The sequence below is a fragment of the Petaurus breviceps genome, unplaced genomic scaffold, assembly GCF_028583685.1.
Source record: "Petaurus breviceps papuanus isolate PSGF00001 unplaced genomic scaffold, PetGlider_PUasm1.0 90633, whole genome shotgun sequence".
Classification (NCBI taxonomy): Eukaryota; Metazoa; Chordata; class Mammalia; order Diprotodontia; family Petauridae; genus Petaurus; species Petaurus breviceps.
Window position 1 is genome coordinate 9,042,479 of NW_027187293.1, and position 18,515 is coordinate 9,060,993.

The 18,515-nt window shown below is 38.5% G+C and overlaps 1 long non-coding RNA gene across 1 annotated transcript in view; it reads left to right on the forward strand.

The window, feature by feature from the left end:
• LOC138143268 (uncharacterized) overlaps positions 1-18,515 on the forward strand; it is a 49,472-nt gene that overhangs the window by 877 nt on the left and 30,080 nt on the right. The gene's annotated exons all lie outside the window — the stretch shown is intronic.

Genomic DNA, 18,515 nt, shown 5'->3' on the forward strand with positions numbered 1-18,515 from the left:
GCAGGGGGAGGAAGGGAGGTGTTCTCATTCTTGGTCATTTGCTTCGGGTTTTATTTAATTTGTTGAGAACCCCGGAGAAGGGTTGTTGGCCTATCCCTCGGTTATCGTTTTAGTCAACTACTCAATTTTCTCTTTTACCTGGGACAAGATAGCTTTCCCACACTTTATAAAATGCTTTGCAAACCATAAAGTGCTATATAAATGCTAGCTATTATTGATAATAGATTAAGGGGGATGTGACAAATTGAAGACAGGCATCAAAGCCTGATAATGAGTGGAAAACCATATAAGTGTAGGTTAACGGGTGCCATATGAAAGGGCAAGTAGACTTCTGGTTGGCCTCAAAAGGCAGGACCTAGGAGCCAAAGGTGTGGTTAGTATGGTTCTGTGAAAAGCTTGTTGTACTTGAAGACTGAGGGCAGGATGTTTGAATATTATTTATTCCACTTAACCAACTCCTTGTGTGACTTCAGGGGACTTCACTTCCTTGAGGTCAATCTGCAAAATGAGGTAGTTGAACTAGATGACCTCTTAGAACCCATCCAGCTCTATGATGATACTTTACAGAGAGACATTTCATTTCAATTGAAAAGAAAACAGCTGTCCAGAAATGGAATAGGCTACTTTGGGAGATTGTGAGATCATGGCTACAGAGTTGGAAAGGACCCCAGAAGCCGTCTGATCCAAGCCCCACATTTTACAGATGAGAAAACTGAATCTCAGGAAGGTTAAGTGATTTGCAGTAGCTGAATTTGAACTCAAGTCTTCTAGCAGTAGAAAGAGCTCTTTCAATGGTAACATAGTATCAGATACCATGTTGACTTTCCCCTCACTGGAGGTTTTCAAGTACAGGTTAGATGACCCTGTGTTGGGAATGTTGAGGAGAGGATAGAGTTGATGACCTTTAGGGATAAGCATGGGTTGTATGACTTCTGAGGTTCCTTCCAAACCTGAGAACCTGTCAGTGAGGGGAGAGGGACAAAGGATTGAGGGGGAAAGGACAAAGTTTAAGAACCTACTATTTTTGGGGAAAGAGTTAACTGGCTAACCTTTCTCCCTGAAAATCTCCCACTCCCTCCATACTCTTATATGTTTTTTCAAGTCATATCAAAGGCAGAGTTGTCTATTTCTGCCTTTGCTGGTTTATTTGAAATGGGAAAACGGTCTCTTGCTTTTGCTTTTGCCTTTATCTTTGTCCTAGGCAGTACTGCTTAGCCCCTGGAAGCATGTGATGGATATCCCAATTAACAAGAGAAGCTTGACCTCAGAGGTTGAGCCAAGCACAAACCAAAATACTCTAGGATGACAGGGGTTTAGAGTAGGGAAAATAACATTGGTCTTAGAATGAGAGGACTTGGGGTGGCTGGGTGGCACAGTGAATAGAGCACCGGCCCTGAAGTCAGGAGGACCTGAGTTCAAATTTGGCCTCAGACACTTAACACTTACTAGCCATATGACCATGTAACCCCACTTGCCCTGCCCTCCCCATTGCAAAAAATAAAAATAATAATAATAATAATTTTCAAGAATGAGAAGACCAGGGTTAAAGTTCTGATTCTGATACTGGGTCACCTCTCAATTTCGGTTTTCTCATCAGTAAAATGGGAATTATGAAACATACCGAGTATATTATCTACCTTGTTAGTTTATTGTGAAGATTAAATGAGAGAATGTAAAGTTTAAAGGCACCACATAAATGTCATCTACTTCTATTACTATCACCTCTTTGGCCTCTATCTGTATTTTCTGTTGGCCTGGGCCCCCTGCAGAGTCAGCAGGCTGGTAAATACTACTTCAGCCGAGCAGCTTTAGGACTTGTTAACTCACTTTGCATCTGAAAGAATTAGGAAGTGAAATGCTGTTATTTTCAGCATATGGCTCCCCATCACAGGAACATCTCAAAGGGGTGTCTATTCATCAAAATAATTTCTCTATTTACTTTTGCTGAATGTCTTTCATCATTGTTCTCTCATCTGTTGTTATTTATTATTGACTGGGCTCACAAAATATAGAAGGTATTTTATCAATTAACAGGTGGGAAAGCCAGAGAAATTTGACTTTGATGCCTGTGTTCAATTGGCCACATTTCCCTTAATCTATTCATAATAATAGCTAACCCTTGTGTAGCACTTTATATAGGTTATAAAGCACTTTACAAATATTACCTCATTTTATCTTCTCCACAACCTTGGGAAGTAGGTGCTATTATTAATCCCATTTTGCAATTGAAGAAAATGAAGTAGACAGAGATTAAGTGATTTGCCCAGGGTCACACAGCTAAAATAGCAAAGGCTGAATTTAAACTCAGGTTTTACTGACTCCTGGTCCAATGCTCTGTCCATTGTGCCACTTAGCTACTCTGTTTTTATCTTCTCTCTTTAGCTCTAATTTAAGGAAAAATTACTATATTTCTTATTTTCAACATATTAATTTGCCAGAGACATATACTATAGCACCATTTAAAATACTTGCTAGACCCATCCCTTCTCCTCCTACTCTCATACTCTCTTTGCCCTTTCTTACAAATTCTACTCTTACATTGTGACCTCTCTGATCCCTTCCCTCATAGGGGTGAGAGAAGGGAGATAATGGGATATGTGATACAATATCCATGACTATCTCCATTCTTTGGAGTATGTTAACTATGCTATAGTGACTGTTTCACAGGGTTGAGTATTCTTTTTCTTTTTAAAAATCATACTTTTAAAATAAACCTTTTCAAGTCAAGGATAACTAGTATTCCCATTTGTGGGTTTGTATTTTTTTTAAACTTAACTGTCCATTATTCTTAATCTTCCACAGTATTTGTATATTCCCTTACTATATTTTGTAACTGAGAGACAGGAGGTCAGAAGAAGAAATAGGAAAAGATATAACTGGTATGAAGAGGAAAGAGAAGCTCTTCTGTCTCTGTTAGCTAAGTTTCCTGGTTTCACTTCCATCCATACCCCACTCCCACAACCCCCACCACAATGTGGCATTCTATTCAGGCCTCTTCTCACCAGTTAGTACTTCCTACTCCAGACTTTTACTACCCTACCTGTGACAAAAGCAGTATTTTCTAGATTCCAGCCATGTAATTTGGGCTAGCTTTAACCTTAATTTAGTTCTTTTCCTTAAGAGATATTGAAAATTCTCCCTGAGACTTCATTACTCAAGTTGTTGATGTAGATTCTTGGTTCTAAGTATATGGCCACTAGGAGTTCCAAATTCCTCCCTGAGGGGTCTACAGACAGCATGACCTACACAAGAAAACTGTACTGTCCTGAAACAATGTAGTAACTTCACTGAATGATCTAGAGCTGGAAGGGACCTGAGAGGTCATCTACTCTAACTACCTCATTTGGAGGTAAAACCACTAATGGTCACACAGGTAGTTAGTTAACTGTTGTTTTAATAAATTTTATAGATATTTTCTGTTTCTTACATCACTATACTATACCATGTATCCCTTCCTGACCCTTTCTCAGAGTCATCTTGTATGACAAATAGTATTTTCTAGAAAGGAAAAAATAAGTCAACTGATTGATATATTGCAAAAATATTGGTAAACTACCTATATATTGATATATTGAAAAAAAGTCTGAAAACATGTGCAATGTGTAACACCTGTGGACCTCCCACCTCCACAAAGGGATAAGTTGGGGATGTCTTCTTTTATCTCTTCATTTGTACATTTGGAAACAAGTTCAAACCAAGTCCCTGAGAGAAAGTTGCTTAGGCTGGGAGGAAAAGAGCCTCTCTTGCCAGTGTGCTGTCTAAGCTTGAATCCACTTTCCCCTGGGACCTGTATGAATTTGCTGGAGAGTATGCCCCAAATTTGCAGGATATGTTTTTGTACTCATATGTAAAAGTTGAGTAATTCTGAATAACATTGATATCAATCAATAATGAATAGGGTAAGCATATCTGTGTGTGTGTGGGGGGGGGGGATTCTTAGCAACATCTTAGTGTTCCCCCTACAACCCAGAGGAGACAAGTAGTGGCATCTGGCACCAGCCTGCTGGTGCAAATAGGAGTTAACTTTCTCACTTTAAAATGCACGAATTTTAGCTGAATGTAAACTTAGAGTGAGCCAGTTAGTGTCTTTGCACTGACTTTACTCCATTCCTGAAATTCACCACCTCCTCACGTTTGCTTCTTAGTTAGTTGACTGACTCAGCAAATAAATATAATTGAAAAATATTTAACAAAATAAAATAAAAATATAATAAAACGTAGATAATGTTAATGTATGGTTTTCTAAATCAATACGCTACCTAAAGGGATCTTTTTGTATTGTTTAGTGGAACCCTTTCTATTTGAGTTTGATACCGCTGCTCTAAGCAACTTTTTAAGACTATCAGTTGCAGAAAAAGTGCTGATCTACATTGGTAGATAAAATTTCCTCACCTGGGAGTTCCCTATACCAATGGAATCACAGCTTGATTGTTTATCTCCACTTATGTGGAAAAGGGCATAGAGATATTCTATTTTGTACTAGAGGATGTTACAAAAACCCATGCATGGAAGTTATATTTAGACAGCTTTCCATGAGAAAGTAGATTTCCCATCACTGCAGGTTTTTATAGAAGGACCTTCTGTTCAGGTACAGGTTGAACCAGGTAATCTCTAAGGAAGGTCCCTTCCACTTCTAAGATTCTGTAACTCTGTGTAAGATACTTTCCCCCTCTCAGGTTGCCAATGTCTAATGGGAGCTGCTATCTTAACAGTGGGTATTCTAGAAACAATGCCCTACTTTTTTGCCTCACCCAGAGAAATGAGCTATATAGACTTAGGGGTGACTACAGGCTTTGCTTCAATGCCCTTCCACTGGCAACATGACATTTATTACCTAGGTGTGCACAATAGAAAGCAAGAGATTGGGCCCCAAGAGAAAAAGCCAAGTTAGCACTTTAGGCTGCAGCCTAGGGAGTCAATCACACCCAGAGTCTAATTTGCATTTTTTTTTCTTTGGTTGCCATACACAGTAACCCTTTTGTTGTTCATAAAGAAAAGAATGTACTCCCCACCCACAACTACCATGAGATGCTTCCTAGGGATTGTAGAGCTGAAGTTTTTTTTTTAATCTTTCCTCTTCCACTGGAAAGTAGAGAACCTGAGAGAAGGGGGAAACAAGAATGATATTTGCAATATTGGTTTTGAGTCTTTCTGTATTTCTCTCAAATTAAGGAGTCTTCTTTGCCTCTTGGGGGAATTTTAAAGGAGAAAGCTTCCACTAGGGAGACGGTAGTTAGCAAGCGGCAGAAAGAGTGAATCAATGATTTATAATATAGTCTAAGACATAGAAATCAAAGCTGTATAGGGAGATGGCCCTTTGAGAGAAAGCATTTTAAGTTCTCTCAACCACAATGGAGCTGAATCCCAAACAAAACACCTCCCAAATGTGATTTGTAAAAAGTATGGGTTTAACATAGCACTGGAGATTGCAAAATGGGAACACAGATGACAACTGTAAGGTATTGTCCATGGAAGTCCGTGGAGGGACTGACTTTGGATGGGGAGAGTATCTACTTTTTTACTGATCCATCTGGAGAGTTGTGTGTCCTACATTCTCAAAGAGGACCACGACATCAGGGAGGTGATGCCATGACATAAAGTGAATTGGATTTAAGTGACAGAGGGCTGTGCAAAGTCACCAACCTCACTGTCTCCTCCAGAGATATGTGCGTCCAGATATGAACCAGGACAACTGGAGATGGCCCTGGATACAGTGGGGGACCTTGGCCTTTTCTAGCTCAGGTCTTTAGCAGGTCTCAAGTTGGACTGAGGTAGTGATTAAGACTTAATAAAAAATGAAGTTGAGAATGATCTCTTAAAAAAAAGATCTGGGAAGGGAAGACGCTCAGGGTTTCCGGCCAGAACAGAAACAATTGTTATTTATGTTAATTGGAGCTAATTTGGGCCCAAATTAAGATCTGTGACCTGAGTGATTTGGGGTTAAAGGCCGGTCTTTTAAAGAAGAAACAAAAACAAAAAAAGTTTGAGAGATTAAAATTTACATTCCCTTTGGGCAGAGCATGCTGGTTTGGGTGTGATATCCTTTATTGAGAGAAAAGAAAGATGTCTCATATAATGATTATTACCCCTGCTTTTTTTTTACATGATAAACTCTACTTCTGACCTTTATTTTATTTTTGTGTGTATCTCTTATTTTTATAGCATTTCCTGAAAGCAACATTGTTGAATTCAAAATTTTAATCTGCTATCAGTTTCCATTTTATGTATAAATTCATGTCATTCACATTCTAAGTTATAATTACTTGCTGTGTATTTACCTCTTTTTGATTTCTCCTCATTATCCTCCTCTTAGGGCTTCTACCCACTTCCTTGTCTTCCTACTCACCTCTCCAAGAGTCTCTCCTTTATCCTCTCTTCCCACTCTATCCCCTTGCCTGCCCTCTAATTTCTTGCTAAATTTAGAAGACTTTTATATCCCTCTGGATATATATGCTGTTCTCTCTTTAACCCATTCCCAATGAGAGTAAGGTTCCAGCACTACCTGCCCTTCCCCCACTAGCTTCTTCTGCATCAGTTTTTCCCTTTTATGCTTTATTTGTATAATTACTCTTTTTTTATCTCTCCCTGCAGTTTTGTTTTTTAAATATTTTTTTTTATTCTTTTAGAATCTGCCAGCATACTCAGCTAAGCCAAAGCCTTTCTTTCAAACTATCCAAATAATGATGACAGTCATAAAAGTACTGATAATATTTTCACATATAAGAAGAAAATAATTTGACCTTATTGAGTCTCTTATAATTGGTCCATTAAGTTCCACTGTTTTTGTCACAAATACCTGAAAGTCATTCAGTTCCTTAAATATCCATTTTTTTTTTTCATTCAGGATTATACTCAACATTACTGAGTAAGTTATCCTTGGTCTTAACCCCAGTGCTCTCTTGCTGTATGAAATAATAGTATTCTAAGAACTGAGGTCCTTCAGTGTAGTAGCTTCTAGGTCTTCTGTAGTCCTTACTATAGTTCTATAATATTTAAATTAGCTTTTTCTTGTTGCTTCCAGTATTTTCTCCTTAACCTGGGAGCTTTGAAACTTGGCTATGATATTCCTGTAAGTTTTCCTCCTGGGATCTCTTTCAGGTGGTAATTGGTGGATTTTTTTTCTATTTCTCTTTGCCTTCTTATTTTAGAACTTCAGGACAATTTTCCTTGATAGTTTCTTGTAATGTTATATCAAGATTCTTTTTTATCATAATTTTCAAGTAGTCTATTATTACATTATTTTTCCTTGTTTTTCTGATGAGATGTTGTAGCAGCAAGCACCTTAGCATACCCAGGATGACTGCTAGCACATTTCTTAGATCTGCTTTTCTAAAGGAAAGCAACTCAAAATGGGTTAACAATCTTACTTTAATCAAACATATATCATTTACCTAGTTCAGGGGAAAAAGTCAGCACTCTGAACTTCACAGAATACAAACAGAAGTTACAAGCAGACAAAAAAAAATACAGACAGAGAAACAGACAAGCAGACAGGGCTTCCAGCTGTCTGACCATTACATCCATATCCATACCTAGTTAGTTACCAGAGAGGGAAGCACCAACATCTGGGTTTTCAAAGTGGGGGTTGGGGGCTGGTGGAGATAGGGGGAGGCTGCCCAGAGTCTCATCTGGACAAATCACAACTCTTCCCAAAGTGAACCCCAAAGCAAAACCTCACATCAGGGTATATATATAGCCTTCTCCTGGGTCACAGACCATCACAACCTCAGGACCCACTGCCCAATCACAAAGTAACAAGGTATGGGCATATCTGAAAAACAAGCCTCCTGCCACAGGCTCCATGTGACCACATACAGACTATTAGGGAGAAGAGTACATTTTCAAATCAGGGAAGGTTCTCAGAATTCACTTAAGCCTATCAGAGGCAGGGAAGATCTTCAGATTCCCATTACCATTATAGATGTTTTACATTCTCTTCTATTTTTTCATTCTTTTGATTTTGCTTTATTATTTCTTGGTATCTTAGAATGTTTTGAGCTTCCCTTTGCCCAATTCTAGTTTTCAAGGAATTATTTTCCTCCTTTAGTTTTTGATTCTCTATTTCAAGTTGGTTGGCTTTCTTTTCATAATTTTCTTGATTTTCTTAGATTGCTCTTTTTTTTTCTAATTTTCCTTTATCTCCCTTACTTGCTTTTTAAAATTCTTTTTAAGTTCTTCCAAGAACTCTTTTTGTGCTTGGGACCATTTGACATTTCTCTTTGAAAAAGGAGAGACATTTTTAGGTCCATCATCTTCCTCTGAATATGAACACAGATCTTCTCTATCCCCATAGTAGTTGTCTGTGGTTGGGTTCTTTCTCCTTTGCTTATTCATTTTTATTTTGTTTTAACAGCTAGTAATGTAATCAAGTTCTAGTTCCAAGGTATGGGGAGTGATGCCTCAAGCCTCAGGTCCTTCATACTATTATTTTCTGAGGTCTGTCCCAGGGCTCAACCTTGGATCTCCTCTCCACTCCTAAGACATAGTTAGGGCCCCCAGCCACACTGTCCCTCAAATGCTCTTGCTCCCTGTGGTCCCTCCAGTGGTTGCAAACTGCAGTTGTCCTCTCTGCCCTGGAACTGACTGCTCTTCTGCCAGTGCCCACAGCCAGCAGGGTCCCCGCCTCCCTGCTACTGTACTCACAGCTAGTGTACTAGCTCCTTATTCCCCAGAGCAGTATCCCAACCCTGACCCAGGTCATGTCTGATCAGCACAGCTGTGCTCGGTGTCCCTCGACAGCAGAAGGTCCATCAGTCTTTTCTTACTCAGCCCTCAGACCCCCACTTGGTCTGTGAGATGAAAATTTCTAAGGCTGACGCTGCCTCCCAATCTCAGCTGCCCCCAGGGCTTGTTGTTTATTGATTTGGCAGAGTTGTCCTGGAGGAGTTCATAGTTCACTCAGACCAAACCTCTGCCCCTGGAGGATGGATCTTTCCTAGGAGAGATGGGAAGGGGGTCTTTCTCAAGTTATCTTAGGAGAACAACTGCTTTGCCTTAACTTTTCTTGTGCTGCTCTAGGTTCCCTTTGAAGCAATGTTCTGTCTTTTATTGTGGAGGAAATTTGGAGAGCCAAAAGTTTTTTGAGCTATTCCACCATCTTCCCAGAATCTTCTTCCTTGCTTTGCATAAGCTTGTTTGCATGTTATCTCTTCCATTAGATTGTAAGCTCCTTGAGGGCAGGGAATGTCTTTTGCCTTTTTTTTGGCTCCCTAGTATTTAGCATAGTGCCTGGCTCCAAATTGGAACTTAATAAATGTTTATCTATTGATTGATTGTTTACTTTCTAATGTGGATGGGGGGGGGGGATGATTCAAGAATATCCTGATAAACATACTGTCCGCAGGGGTCACAGAGGGAATCAAATAAGACAAGAGGGCCTGGGAATGACTTCTGCTATGTTCTGGCAATCCTGAAAGAAGAAAGGAAAGAGAGGTGGAAAAATTATTCTCTAGGGAAGAAAAAGGTAATAAATGTGAGAAACTTTTCTCAAAAAATAATTGGGGGTACAGAAACTTATCACTCTGGCTGTCACTGAATGGCAAACATTAGGTCCCCAGCAAAACCTCACTTGGTCATTGTTTGGGCTCTGATTGACAGGAATTCTTTCTGTTTTGGCCAGAAACCCTGAGGGTCTTCCTCTCCCAGTTTTTTTTTCCCTAGATTAGGTTAAAGAAGCCATTCTTTGCCTAATTTTTTACCTAGCAATCACTGAATGGGCATTGCCTCAGTCAGACTGAGACCTGCTAAAAAAAAAACAAAAACAACTTAACTTTAAAAGGCCAAGGTCTTCCATCTGGGTCTTTCTCCAGTCGTCCTGATATATATCTGGCCACTGGACTCAGACGACTCCAGAGGAGAAAGTGAGGCTGGTGTCTTTGCACAGCCATCTCTCACTAAAGTCCAGTTTGCTTGCATGTCATGGCATCATCTCCATGATGTCGTGGTCTTCTTTGAGAATGAAGGACAAACAACAAGAACAAATAAAAAGGGTTGAGGAACAGGCATTTCAACCTGACTTTGAACTGTTGCACAGGGAAGTGAGAACCAGCTGAATAATTTAAAGTATAACAGCAACACTGTAACAGTGAACAATTTTGAAAGACTTAAGAACTCTGATCAATGTAATGATCAAGTATGATTCTAGAGAACCAATGATTTAGAATGCTACCTTTCTTATACAGAAGTGATGAAGTAGATATGTAGAGTGAAACACACTTGTCTTGACATGGCCAGTATAAAAATTGGTTTTATTTAGTTATGTGTGTTTGTCATAGGGGCTTTGTTTTTCTTTTCCTATTTCTAATGGTGGAGATGGAGGGTGGTTGGGGAGAGGTGAGAGAGAGAGAGAGAAGGTGGATGATTGTTAATTGAAATAATAAAACTGTTTGGAGGGCAGAGCCAAGGTGTCAGAGTAGAGGCAGCAACCCAGCTAAACTCTCTCAACATTCCCCTCCAAACAACTTTGAAATAATGCCTCAAGTAGAATTTTGGAGTGGCAGAGCCAACCAAAGTCAGGGTAAGACATTTTTTCAGCTTAGGAGGTCAGGAGATGTCTGTGTCATTGGGATGGGAGCCAACTCAGAGCCTAGGGACAAGCACCGGTCCTTGAAGGCATCTGCAACAGCATTTTCAGGAGCTCTCTGCCCAAAGATGACAAGGGACTAGGACAGTTGGTTAGAAAGAGGTGACAGGGGACCTTTGCTGGCATTGTGTGCACGTAGCACTGATTGACAACTCTATTTCCCACACTCAGTTCTGGGTTGCAGTTCCAAGGCAGAGAGGAACACTAACACTTGTAGCTGTGGAAAGCAGGGGACCTGGTCAAAGTTCCAGGGCTAAGAGGAGGACAACTACTTGTGACTGAAGAAGAACAGGGACTTTCCTGGGTAAATCCCAGAATGAAATCATGAGAACAGTGACCATACCTTTTGCCAGATCACACCACCTTGGAAAAACCTCCAGATCCCCAGAATGAGCTCTGAAAACAGCAACATGAAAAAATCTGAAGCTAGAGACAGTGCCTTCCCATGCTCAGGTGAACAGAGCCCAACCTTTTTTTGGGGGGGATGGGGGGGAGGCAAGACAATTAGGGTTAAGTGACTTGCCCAAGGTCACACAGCTAGTGTCAAGTGTCTGAGGCTGGATTTGAACTCAGGTTGTCCTGACTCCAGGGCTGCTGCTCTATTCACTGTGTCATCTAGTTGCCCCCAGAGCCCAACTTTAGTATAAAGTTCGAAGTGAAGAAATAGGCTGGGAAAATAAGCAAACAAAAAAAAAAGAACTTGATCATAAAAATCTACTATGATATCAAGGAAGATCAAGATAAACTCAGGAGACAACAACATGAACATCCAAAGCCTCGTAGAAAAAAGTGCTAATTGAACACAGACCTGACAAGAATTCTTGGAAGACTTAAAAGAAAGACATTAGTGCTAGAGGAAAAATTGGGAAAAGAAACAGGAATGATGCAAGAAAAATAGGAAAAAAGAATTAGAAGGGCTAGGGGGTGGAGCAAAGATGGCTGAGTAAAGGTCCAAACTCTCCCAAATTCCCCTCCATACAACTTTAAAATAATGGTTCAAATTAAATTCTGGAGTGGCAGAATGAATAAAAGATCAAGACACAAACTCAGAATAAGACAATGATGTCAGTACAGCTATAAACAGCTGCAAAGAAAAACATGAATTGGATACAAGTCAAACAAGAATTCCTAGAAGCGCTCAAAAGGGAATTCGAAAAATTCAGAAGAAAAATTCGGAAAAGAAATGATAGGGATGCAAGAAAATTATAAAAAGAGAGTCAACAGGTTGGTAAAAGAGACACAAAAAAAGAAAATAGCACCTTAAAAACAGAATTAGCCTAATGGCAAAAGAGACACAAAAATCCACTGAAAAGAAAAACTCCTTAAAAAGTAGAATTGGTCAAATGGAAAAAGAGATACAAAAGCTCACTGAAGAAAATAATTCCTTAAAAAATTAGAATTGGGTAAATAGAAGCTAAAAATCAAATGAATGAAAAAAATAGAAGGAAATGTGAAACATTTCATCATAAAAGTCACTAACCTGGAAAACAGATTGAGGAGAAATAATTTTAGAATTATTAGACTATCTGGAAGTCATGATTTTTTTTAAAAAAGAGCATATACATCATATTCCAAGAAATTATCAAGGATAACTGCTTTCATATCCTAAAATCAGATTGGGTAAAATAGAAATGAAAGGAATCCACCAGTCACCTCCTGAAAAAGATCTCAAAATAAAAACTCTCAGGAGTATTATAGCCAAATTCAAGAGCTCCCAGGTCAAGGAGAAAATATTGGAAGCATCGAGAAAAAAAAAATTCAAATACTATAGAGCCACAGTCAGGAGAACACAAGATTTAGCAATTTCCATGCTAAAGAAGCAGAGTGCTTAGAATATGACATTCAGGAAATCAAAAGAGCTAGGATTACAACCAAGAATAACTTACCCAGAAAAACAGAGTATAATCCTTCAGGGAGAAAAATGAATATTTAATGAAATAGTGAAAACAGTATTCCTGATAAAAAGACCAGAACTGAATAGAAAATTTTACATTTAAATACAAGACTCAACAGAAGCATAAAAAGATAAACCTGAAAGAGAAATCAAAAGAGACTCAATCAAGTTAAACTGTTTATATTCCTATGTGGAAAGATTATACATGTAATTCCTAAGAATTTTATCATTATTTGGGCAGTTAGAAAGATTCTACATATAAGAGAGCATAGGTCTAAGTCAATTATGTTTGGATGATCTAAAAAAAATGAAGGGGATGAGAAAGAGGGAATGCTCTGGGAGAAGGGGAAAGGGAGAGGTAGAATGAGGAAAATCAACTCACATAAAAGGGGCATGCAAGGAAGAGCTTTTACAATGAAGGGTAAAATGAAGGAGTGTGTGGGAGGTAACACTTGAACCTCATTCTCATCAGAACTGGTTAAAAGGCGGAAGTATATGTATATAAAATACACACACACACACACACACACACACACACACACACACACTCAGTTTGGTATTGAAATATATCTTTCCTGACAGGGAAATAGTGGAAGGGGATAAGAGAAAGGGGAAGTGTTGATCAAAAGTAGGGCAGATTAAGGGAGGAAATGTCAGAAACAAAACAGACTTTTGAGGAGGGACAGGATAAAAAGAGAGAGGGAAGAGTAAACAGAAAAAATAGGATGAAGGAAAATAAAGTTATTAATTATAACTGTAAATGTGAATGGGGGGGGCAGGTGGCACAGTGAATAGAGCACCTGCCCTGGAGTCAGGAGCACCTGAGTTCAAATCTGGTCTCAGACACTTAACACAAAAAACTAGCCATGTGACCTTTGGCAAGTCACTTAAACCCAATCGCCCTGCCTTCCCCCCTCCAAAAAAAAAGTGAATGGGATGAACTCACCCTTAAAATAAAAGTAACTAGCAAATAGTTAGCAAGTTTCTCTAAGAAATGCTTCTTCCTTCCTTCCTTCCTTCCTTCCTTCCTTCCTTCCTTCCTTCCTTCCTTCCTTCCTTCCTTCCTTCCATTCTTCCTTTCTTTCGTTTTGCATTTTGGAGGGAAGAATGCAGGGCAATTGGGGTTAAGTGACTTGCCCAAGGTCACATGGCTAGTAAGTTTTAAATGTCTGAGGCTGGATTTGAACTGAGGTCCTAACTCCAGCGCCAGTGCTCTATTTACTGCACCACCTAGCTGCCCCTATGCCTCTTTTTCTTAAGCATATAGGGATTGGAGTCAAATTTACAAAAATAAGAGGCATTCCCCAATTGATAAATGGTCAAAGGATATAAACAGTTTTCAAAAGAAGAAATCAAAGTTATCTATAGTCATATGAAAAAAAATTCTCTAAATCAATATTTTTATTAGTGAAATGCAAAGTAAAACAAATCTGAGGTGTACCACCTCACACCTATCAGAAATGACAAATACTACAGAGGATGAGGGAAAATGGTTACCCTAATGAATTGTTGGTATAGTCCTGAACTGGTCCAACTATTCAATAGAGCAATTTGGAATTTTGCCCAAAGGGCTATAAAACTGCATGCCCTTTCACCCAGAAACACCACTATTAGGTCTATACTCCAAAGAGATGAAAGTAAAAGGTAAAAATACGTACAAAAATATAGCAGCACTTTTTTTGGTGACAAAGAATTAGAAGTGCAGACCTATCAATTGAGGAATGGCTGAACAAGTTGTAGCATATAATTGTAATGGAGTACTACTGTGTTATGAGAAATAAAGAGGATGGTTTCAGAAAGTCATGAATATATATGATTGATATATGAATATTCATATATTCGCATAACATGAATGATAATATTATATCATTAACATTACATAATAATATTCATATCAATATATGAACTTATGCAAAGTGAAATAAGCAAAACCGGGAGATCATTGTACACACTAATAGCCATATTGTACTGATGATCAACTGTGAAAGACTTAGCTTCTGTGATTGATACAGTGATCTAAGACAATTCCAGCGGACTCATGATGATAAGTGCTATCTGCTTCCAGAGAGAGAAGTGATGAACTCTGAGTGAAAATTGAAATATAATTTTCTTACGTTCTTTATTTTTCTTGGCTTTTTTGTGACATGGCTAATATGGGAGAGGCGTGGAAAGGAGGGAAAGAATTTGGAACTCAAAAAATGTTTTAAAGTAAAAACTAAGTAAATAATAATAAATAGGGGAAAAAAGACCCCCAAAATAAACACACTATCAGATTCAAGGTGAGAAAAAAGGAGTAATAAAATTTAGTTAAAATTAAACAAAAGTAGGATGGATTCCCTTGGGATTCACAAGATCATAGAGCTTGAGCTAGAAGGGTCCTTAGAAGCCATGTAATCCCAAACCTTTCATTTGATAAACTGAAGCCTGGCACAAAACCATACAGATAGGAAGCATCAGAGGCAAGGTTTGAATCTAGGTCTTCTGGATCAGTCTGCTACAGCACAACTCCTTTTCATGATCACTTATTGGGGCTATTGCAGAAATGGTTCCTGAACTAGCTGACTTCTGATAGTCTTACAACTCTGAAAGTCTGTTTTTCTGTGAAGCTGATGGTACACAGAATAAAGCAGCCTGCCTGGAGTCAGGAAGAGTTCAAATCTGGCCTCAGACACCTACTAGCTCTGTGAGCCTGGGCAAATCACTTAACCTTGTTTTCCTCAGTTTTCTCGCCTATAAAATGAGCTAGAGGAAAAAAAAATGACAAACTACAGTATCTTTGCTATGAAAACCTCAGATGGGGTCATGAAGAGTTGGAAGTGACTGAAAAAATGACTGAAAAACAAATGACTCATCCAAGTCACTGTAATTATGTAAGTGAATAAGGACAGCAGGAAATTCAAGGAGATTGAGAGATGGATCAAAGTGCTGGAAGGAACCTTACAATCCATGTTACTCAAGTCTCAGTTACTCAAGTGACCAGCCTGTAAACTGAGGCAGACTGGTTAAGAGACCTTTCCTAAGAACACAAAGGTAGAGCTTTCCTAACTTCACAAAAGTAGATCACAGTGGTAGAGCTTGGGTTTGAATGAAAATCCATAGGCTCCAAATCCCACATTCTTTCTGCTGTTCCCTCTCAATCCCAGGTTTCAAAAAAGTTGAGAGGAAGTAGATTTACAGGGGCTATGGAGAAATTAGCAAATGAATAATGTTACCCCCCTCTTCTGTATTATAGATTCATAATATCCTGTTGTTACCAGTAATGTGCTGCTTTAGCAGTTTTGATGTCTTAAACATTGCCCAATTTAAGTTTCGATGATTTAAAGTGACTGAGTATCAAAGTTGTGGCGCTCATTCTACCCCCCAGTTTCTGTGTTCTGTTTCAACATGAGAAAGTGTGACACACACACAAAAAATAAACCCATTGAAACTTTGGTTTAAGCCATGATTCCATCACTTATTAGCTGTGTGATTTTGGACAAGTTACTTAGCCATATGGAGTTGCAGTTTCCCCATCTGAAAAATAGGGATAATAATATCAAACACTACTATACTCTCTCCCCCGTGGGATTGTGAGGATCAGATGACATTAGGAATAAAAATAATGATAAAAGCATCTTGAGGTTTGCAAAGTGATATACAAATATTATTTCATTTGATCCTCACAACAATCCTGTGAGTTAAGTCCTGTTATTCTCCCTATTTTACAGATGAAGAGACTAAGGCTAGAGAATGCTCAGGTCACACAGCTAATACAGTATCTGAGGAAGGATTTGAACTCAGGTCTTCCTGACTCTTGGGACAACATTCCTTCCATTGCACCACCTATGTGAAAGACCTTCACATCTCTGTGACCCTGTTGTATTTGCAATGGTTCATACCAGTGTCTTCCATGGTCCCCTCTCTGCAAAGTAGGAATGGAGGTTCAGCGAGCATTTATTAAATATCTACAATGTTCCAGACACTGGGCTAGGAGCTGATGATAAAAATACAGAGAGAAACAATTCCTACTTGAAAGGATCTTATATTCTAAAGGGTGAGGCAGAGAGTGACAAGAAAGTATTCTTTTTGTTCAGTCAATTTAATCGTATCTGACTCTTGGTGACCCCATTTGGGGTTTTCTTGCCAAAGATATGGGAGTGGTTTGCCATTTCCTTCTCCAGCTCATTTTACAGATGAGGAGACTGGGGCAAACAGGGTAAAATGACTTGACCAGGATTGTACTACTAGTAAGCTTTTTGGTCAGATTTGAATTCAGGAGGATGAGTTTTCCTGACTCCAGACTTGGCACTCTATCCTCTGTACTAGCCATCTGCCCCTTACTTTTTAGTCTTAGAAAATCTTTTTAGCACTCTCCCTTTGCCACCATATGCTACAGTGCAGTCAATCTGTATTTCTCATTGTTCTGCACACAGGACCCACCATCTCCAACCTTCCCCATGCCTAGAATATGCTCCCTTCTTACCTTTGCTTCATGGAGTTCCTCTTTTCCTATAAGATGTAATTCAAATATCTTCTCCATGATGCCTTCCTTTCCCTGCCAGTGCCTTCCCTACCAAACTACCCTGTGTTTAACCACTTGTATATATTTACATTTATTCACTTTATATTTATGTAAATACTTCTGGAGGAGGAAATGGCAAACCATTCCAGTATCTTTGCCAAGAAAACCCCAAATAGGGGTCAGATACGATTGAAATGACTGAACAAAAAGAATAATTTCTTGTCACCCTCTGCCTCACCCTTTAGAATATAAAATCCTTTCAAGTAGGGATTGTTTCTCTCTGTACTTTTATCGTCAGCTCCTAGCCCAGTGTCTGGAGCATTGTAGATATTTAATAAATGCTTGCTGAACCTCCATGCCTTCTTTGCAGAGAGGGGGTCATGGAGGACACTGGGTATGAAACATTGCAAATACAACAGGACTTGAAAAATGCAGATTAGTTTTGCTAAGCTGCTTTTTTTCCTCTCTCTCTTTAAAGTAATGTCATCATGGATGGTTATGAGTGTGGGGGAAATAGGAAATAACACTAGAAAATAAAAGTGATATAAAAATGTCAATAAAAATAATTTTAAAAATAAAATTCTTGTTGATTGGTTTATAATTATATAATCATAGATTGAGAGTTGTAAGCAATTTTAGAGGTCACTGAATCATATTATTATTGGATTAAGAGCCAGAAAGGATTTTATAGAGACCATTTAATCCAACCTCTTATAATGATGAGACCCACAGATTTTAAGGGGTTTGCCCAAGGTCAGATAGTAAGTAACAAAACCAAGATTAAAACCCCAATCTTCTAATTTGAGGTCTAGCATTTTGGGGAATAGAGTTAATGGGAAAATTATCACTATGCTGAATGTCCGACTGAGGAAGGAGGTGGGTGGTAAGGATGTACTTGATAAATACTGTACTTACACATTTACTTTTGACATAGCCTTTTAGATAACTAGCATCTTCCTCAGGCCTGACAACAATTTAAATGGGCCAATAGTGAAGTATGACTTATTTTATGTTTTATATTCTGAGTCATTTCTTCTAGTCTAAGGCACTGCCTGGATATAAACTAAAACCATTCTGAAATCTGTATTATTTCTTCTAGGTTATTGTTATCATTCTCATTTAAATGTTAACATTTAAAAATAACATTGTTGCTAAGGATAACTTAATATATTTACATAGCTTTTTTTTGTTTATATCATATATACTTTACATATTTATGTACTATACATTATATCATATGACCCTCCCAAGCACCCTGTGAGGTAGGTACAATAAGTATTAACAGCTTCATTTTACAGGTGAGGAAACTGAGTCTTGGAGGCATTAAGTGTCCTATTTATTCATGATTGTACAATTTGTTAGAGACAAATATAAGTCTGTCCTGATTGCAGTCTTAAGATTCTTCCACTAAACCCTTCTGCCTTTCATCATAATATGAATAACAATAAAATCACAACAATAAAAACAGCAAAGACTCTATCCTGAATTCATGGTCTGTAAAGATGGCGATTTTGACCTGTTATTATTGGAACACATGT